The sequence below is a fragment of the Xenopus laevis genome, chromosome 1S (assembly GCF_017654675.1).
Source record: "Xenopus laevis strain J_2021 chromosome 1S, Xenopus_laevis_v10.1, whole genome shotgun sequence".
In the NCBI taxonomy this organism is placed as follows: domain Eukaryota; kingdom Metazoa; phylum Chordata; class Amphibia; order Anura; family Pipidae; genus Xenopus; species Xenopus laevis.
The window spans coordinates 28,451,502-28,458,288 of NC_054372.1; the positions used below are offsets into that span (position 1 = coordinate 28,451,502).

The 6,787-nt window shown below is 41.0% G+C and overlaps 1 long non-coding RNA gene and 2 other non-coding genes across 4 annotated transcripts; all 3 read left to right on the plus strand.

The window, feature by feature from the left end:
• The first annotated feature begins 234 nt into the window (after nucleotides 1–234).
• Nucleotides 235–6,351, plus strand: LOC108706589. Of its 2 annotated transcripts, XR_001934115.2 has the most exons (3): nucleotides 235–342; nucleotides 3,046–3,091; nucleotides 4,199–6,351. It is a non-coding gene; the product is annotated as an uncharacterized LOC108706589 (long non-coding RNA). The 2 variants fall into 2 exon arrangements; XR_001934114.2 differs by lacking the exon at nucleotides 235–342 and having other exon boundaries at nucleotides 2,047–3,091.
• Nucleotides 2,656–2,780, plus strand: LOC121399589. The gene has a single exon (XR_005965162.1). It is a non-coding gene; the product is annotated as a small nucleolar RNA SNORA26 (small nucleolar RNA).
• Nucleotides 3,789–3,908, plus strand: LOC121399588. Its single transcript, XR_005965161.1, has one exon. It is a non-coding gene; the product is annotated as a small nucleolar RNA SNORA26 (small nucleolar RNA).
• Nucleotides 6,352–6,787: the final 436 nt, after the last annotated feature.

A 6,787-nucleotide genomic window follows, 5' to 3' on the forward strand; every position in this document is an offset into this window, starting at 1 on the left:
ACTTTACTACAATAGCAGAACGTCATTTCACGGCCAGAACGTCGTCTAATTTGCTCTTGTTACTATTTTATTCAATATGAATCATTAGTTGCAGGTCGGAAGATTGCAACGCACAAGTTTAGCCTGACATAGGATAAAATGTACACGTCAGTGGCCAGCTTTAATCTGCCTAGCGTCAACTGAGAAACTTTTCTGCGCACGCGCAGTTACGCTTCCAATTCGATTTGCGCGGCCTCCTTGATCACGTGCGAATGCAGCGTCATGGAATGGTCTCGCGATATTTCATATCGCTTAAGTAAGGGCGAGAGGGGAAGTGCTTTCCTTTTTAACTACTTGGCGGCGGTAAGTGAAGTTGTTTGTGCTCTGTGTGCAGTGCAAGGCCTTCGTTGCTAACAAGAAATAATCCTTATTACGGAGGTTATTGTAGCGCTGCTGTGTCTATACAGGGTTACTTCCTGGTGTTATTTGATTTGTTCCGGACCTCCTGGGCCTGGTTTAGATTAGAGCAGCAGAGCAGGCGTTTATTCTGGTCTCCGAATCTCTCGGGTATAGAATGAAAGGCCTATTGTATAGTTTAGTATGAATATGGCTCCTTAATCCTATCGTCCGTGTAGGGCCTTTAATCTGCACATGTGGCCTTGCCTCTTACTGCCACGTGATAGCCGCCATTGCCTCCCTATTAGTGTTTTATGTGTCCCCTGACCTGGCTGCTCTTCCAGGCTTTTTCATCTGACACGTTAAAACCCTTTGAGGCCACAGGCCAAAGAAAACACTAATGCTTTGTCAGACACCCGTTATTTTTATTTCGATTATCTTCCACATCCCATTTTATCTTCAGCAATTGCTTAAGGCACTGTCTAGGGCAGTCATTATTCTTACCCATCCCAGTTGTGCTTTATGTAACTAAAGGGGTGGGTCACATTTAACTTGTAGTATGTGATAGAATAGCAAATTATAATCCGCTTTTCAATTGGCCTTCTTAAACAAATTAGGGCAGGGGCACACAAAGCTACTGGCGGAGATTAGTGATCGCTTATTCTTCGGGCCATTAATCTTCCCAAAAAGCCTACTTGTCGGCTAGAATCTAAATCGCCAGTGGGATGGCACTTGGAACTATTCTGAAGTTGCCAGCGATTTAGATTCCAGCCGGTGGGAAGACTTTTTGGGGAGGTAACTAACTTCTTCCCGTGTGTCTGCCCTTAAGGTTACACCTTTATTGCTATTGCTACTTTTTATTGCTCCACTTTCTATTCAGGTCCTATCCTATTTGTATGCCAGTCTCTTATTCAAATTGATGCGTGGTTGGTATCGTAATTTGGACCCTAACAACTAGGGATACACCAAATCCAGGGTTTGGGATTTGGCCTTTTTCAGCAGGATTCGGCCGAATCGTTCTGCCCAGCCAAACAGAATCCTGCTTTGCATATTCAAATTAAAGGAGAAGGAAACCCCCTGGTCGCAAAACCCCTCCCCTGTGTTGCCTGCCCTCCCTCCTCCCCCTGGCATACCCGTCCCCCTGGGCAAATGCCCATAATTTGTTACTCACCCCTCTGCGCATGTCCTGTCCACGGAGTTCAGTCGCCATCTTCTCCCACGCACGTCTTCCTGCTCTGATCGGCGTCTTCTGGCGCATGCGCAGTAGGAACAGTTACCGGTACAGCTCTACTGCGCATGCGCTGAATGTCACAAAGTGAAATCTGAAAACTTTGTGACACTCGTCGCAAGCGCAGTAGAGCTGTACCGGTAACTGTTCCTACTGCGCCAGAAGACGCCGATCAGAGCAGGAAGACGCGCCTGGGAGAAGATGGCGACTGAACTCCGTGGACTGGACCTGCGCAGAGGGGTGAGTAACTAGTTAGGGGCATTTGCCCAGGGTGACAGGTATGCCAGGAGGGAGGGGGGGAGAGGTTTTGCGCCCTGGGGGTTTCCTTCTCCTTTAAGGGTGGGGAGGGAAATCGCGTTAGACTTTTTATCCCAAAACAAGGAAGTAAAAAAATTCCCCTTCCTACCCTGGTATTTCCGTATTTGGCAGAATCTTTCACAAAGGATTCAGGGGGTTTGGCTGAATCCAAAATAGTGGATTTGGTGCATCCTTAATAACAACCAGATTGCTGAAACTGCAGAGCTGCTGAATAAAAAGCTAAACTTAAACCACAAATATTAAAAAATGAACCAATTGCCTCGGAATATCACTCTTAAAGTTAACGACCCCTTTAATGTGTCTGTATAAACAAAGGTGTTACGATTAAAGGTCTAGGCATTTATAGGAACCAATTGGCAGATACACTAGAACACTATAGCATTTATTGGGTAATGTGTTTTAAATTAAAGCTGTTGTTGCTCCTGGGCAGACTAGCCTTCCTATGTGATAAAAAGCCAAAGTTTTTGCTGGAGTAGTAACCGATGATAAATGTGCTTTTAAACAGGTAACCTTTTAATCCTACCTGCTGATTGTTAGCTATAGGTGATTAAGAACTGGTGCAAACTTTGCTCCTGATATTGCACAACCTCAAATAGGTCTCATCACATACATGTCTGATATTGGCATAACCCCAACTGTATATAATTCCTGATCTGCCTTGTGTTACGGTTTATTGAACACTGATGTATGTTGGTTGTTTGTGTGAGAATGTTGTCACTGATCCAGCCCCTTCACTGTCCATTCGAAGCTTTCTCGTGGTGCATCGCAATGGCTAACACAGGGGGGTAGAATATGTCCTCACTAAAACACAGGGGTAGAGGCTAATCTCTTCCCCTGTATCCTGTCGTGAGGTACATGCTGTCCAGCTGAGATCTACCTGAGTAAATGTGACTGAGCTATGTACATCTTGCTGAAAGTAACAATTCTGCTCTGACTGTTCTTCCTTAATTTTTAGCCTCATTATGATCTGCTTTGACTCAAGTTTTAGCCTCATTATGATAAGTCTTTTAACTCTAGAAGTACATGTCAAGGGCCAATCATTGGCACTGAGTTTTTGAACAAGTTTTGCTTAGAATGTCCTCTCTAAAAAAGCGAAATTCTAATGTTGTCAATTTCCTCCACAGGCTCCTTGAAGATGAAATCCTGGGGCCTTACTTCCATCCAGCATAGGTAATGTTTTGTTTTCTCACTAACTGAAAAACTAGTTATTTGCCAATACATAGTGTTTTCTAGAAATGGTGCAATATTTGGAAATGTTATGGCATTTTCCCTTAGAAATGTGCATAAAATATTTAAAGGGGTGGTTCACCTTTAAGTTACATTTAGTAAATTATAGAATGGCCAATTCTAAGCAACTTTTCAATTGGCTGTTATTTTTGTAGTTTTTTTTAATTTGCAGCTTTCTTCTAAATCTTTCCAGCTTTCAAATGGGGGTCACTGGCCCAATTTAAAAACAAATGCTCTGTAAGGCTACAAATGTATAGTTATTGCTACTTTTTAGTAGTCCTTTCTATTCTGCGTCTCCTTCTCATATTCCAGTCTCTTATTCCATTCAGTGCATGGTTGCTAGGGTCATTTGGAGCCTAGCAACCAAATTGCTAAAACGTCAAACTGGAGAGCTGCTGAATAAAAAGCTAAATAACTCAAACTACAAATAATAAAAAATGAAGACCAATTGCAAATTGTCTCAGAATATCAATTTACATACTAGAAGTTAACTTAAAGGTGAACAATCCCTTTAAAATTGCCTCATAATTATGATTATCTACCTTATTGCCAAACCGACCTGTAATTCTTTGACAAATGGCTTTATTGCTTCTGATTAAAAATAATGTTGGGTAGCACTTTTACATCCCCTCTTTTAGCTTTGCCCACTTTAAGACTACATTTCTTTAAGTGGCCAACATAGGGGGGTATATTAAAGAGCTCTCTAAAACTCAAAGCAAACTGGAAGTTTTTGCTCTGAATCCTGTCGGGAGCCATACAAGCTTATAAAGTCTAGTTACTGGCAATGCATGTGTTTATCCTTTCACCCTTTCTTCTACCTTTAACACTTGCTGTGGTTAATGGGTCTTAGGGATTAGTAACTCCAGTACTGAAGTGTCACTGGTATGTCCATTGACCTAACTGTTGCACTCAAACGATCAATGGCTTTTTGTACCACTTTATTCATTGCTGTTGGCTAATTAGTATCTCCAAAATATTTGAAGATCTTTAAGTTAGAGTTTAGAGGACACCTATAAATGCAAAGTCTTATATTTTGTTCTTGTCTCACAGGTTGTGTGCAGAGCCTCCATTTGTTTTCTGAAATTAAAGTAGTGGATGCAGAAAAGAGCAGAAGTCAGCAGTGCTTGGGTAAAAGTCATCTTGTGATGTATCCAACCATATTTGTCCTGGAATGGGTTGTCAGTAGGGTTGCCACCTCACCCCTTTACAACCAAACACATATGGAATCCACAGCCTCAATGGCTAATTAACAATTCATTGATGCATGGCTGCACATAAGCGAGGAACTCCACGGTGCGGCTCAAGCCGACCCTTTGCCATCTGACGAACCGCATGCAATGTGTCTGATGTTTTGAAGTTACAGGAATTGAATGAGAAATCGCAGGCTAAGAACTACATTTATCAGACTGTCGGATGAAAACACAGCATGCAGCGTCGCATTGCGTTTCGTCGCATGGCTACGTGTCTGCTTGAGCCGCACCATGGCGTAACTCCCTAAATCAGTTCAGTCTGCAGCATGCATATAAATAAATTGCTAATTATCCTTGCAGGCTTTGGATTCTAGATGTTAGGTTTTAAAGGGGTGAGGTGGCAACCATGTTAGTCTGCACCCTTGTTAATTAAACCTACTTTTATGGTATATTTTTTTAATGAAATTCAAGGAAATTGTTTATGGGCCCCTATTATGGCAGAGACTTAGGCTATGGACACACATGATGGTGTCAGTTGGGGTATTTTTTGCAGGCTGAGAAGCAGATCTGCTCATTGCCCCTGCTCCATTGATTTGAATCAGATCAGCCTGTGTGCGGTCACACACTGACCTCTGCATCAGCTCCACTATGTGTGACCGCACACAGGCCAATCTCCTTCAAATCAATGGAACAGGGACACTGAGCAGATCTGCTTCTCTCGGCCTGCAAAAATACTCAGACTGATAACACCATGTCTATAGTCTTGGGGAAATGAATAAACATTGCAATATGCCATTAGCCAAAAACTACTTTAAATTAATTTTCCTCTATCCATAGGTCCCTTTATTTAAAATGTGCTTATGTAATATCTGACTTGTATTCTAAACATTTCCAACTAAAATAAAGATCTGAATTACTTTGAGATTGTAACCAAAATAGATGTGAAACAGTGTCGGGTAAGTCTCTCAAAGAACCAGTTTCCTCATTGAGTTGAAATGCAGCTACTTGTGATAGTTTTGTTCCTATATGTACAGTGCTTATCACTGGTTGCCATAGGTTTGCCCAGATTCAAAACCCCCTGTTTATAAGTGACATACACTTTACTGTCATCTAATGTCAAATTCAACATAACATTTTTTCCCTCTGGCTGCAACCAGTAGTGGAAATTGCTGCAGCTAGGAGTAATGCTCCCCATAGACGAGACGATTCTTCTTGCCGAACGATCCATTTTAGGGAACCCCCGACCAATCCTTCGAAATTAATGTGCAGTTAGTAGGATTCGAACGATCGTACATCTTACGATTTTTTTGGCCGACATCTGTCAGGAAATTGGATCAGCCAGGTCAAAAAAATCTGTCAGTCCCAGTGCAATCTATCTATGTTTGCAGGGCCAAGCAGGCAGCTCCCCTTTGTTTTCCTGGCAAATTGGTCTTTTTAGTTGATGGTTAATTCGTACAATCGTTCTGAGAAGATCGTGGTCTCACGATCAGGATCTGATCTTTTAAAAATCTCAACATCTATGGCCAGCTTAAGACTAATGTCAGACTTGCAATTTCACAGCTGGCAGAGAACACTGAACACTAAATACAGATTCAGTTCTAAATTAATTACTAATTAAATGCTAAAATGTGAATTTTCTGGCAGAAATCTGCCAAGTGAGACATTAGCCTTTGAAGTATAAATCTAGACTTGTGCAAAAGTACAGCATTTATAGCACCAAAGACGTAACGGCCAATAGTAGTCTAATTATAGTCGGTCAGATTATCTGGCTTAATTAGGATGATTTTCTCTATTAAAAGTGAGTACTGCAGCCATTATACTGCCTTTATATGTTAGGGAAGTCAATTGTAAGCTCCATTGGAGCATGGACTGATATGATTTTTTACCAATGTCTGTGAAGTGCTCTTACCATTTACTATACAAGTGAAGATAAAATCAGTCACTACACAATGTATTTCTACAGTTGTAAATGTATGAAATGTATAAACCATGTCAATAAAGCATTGTAACAAAGCTGTTTTCTTTCTGTACCTTGTGATTTTTGGTTCCAAGTTTCTCAATGTTATGGTCACCATTAACTCGTAAAATGACTGTATGCCTGAATTTAACATTAACCCAACAAACTGCTTGTGTTGGGCTTTATGTGGAATTAACTGAACATGTTCTAATGACAAGTTCATATATTAAATATCCTGTGTATCAAGCTCCTTATTGTAATTATGAACTACACGGGTTCCAAGTGACTAGAATAACTGTGGGGTACATGGCAAATTGGGCATTCCAGTATACAGTACATTTTTAGTAATGTGCCATCCAATAAATGTGACCACTGGGTAGCTCAAAGCCCAAAAATTCTGAATGAAAGGGGTTGTTTACCTAAACTTTTGGTTATCATGTTGAGTGGTATTTGAGAATTTGCAATGTTTTTACATGTCTTTTAATTTAGTTA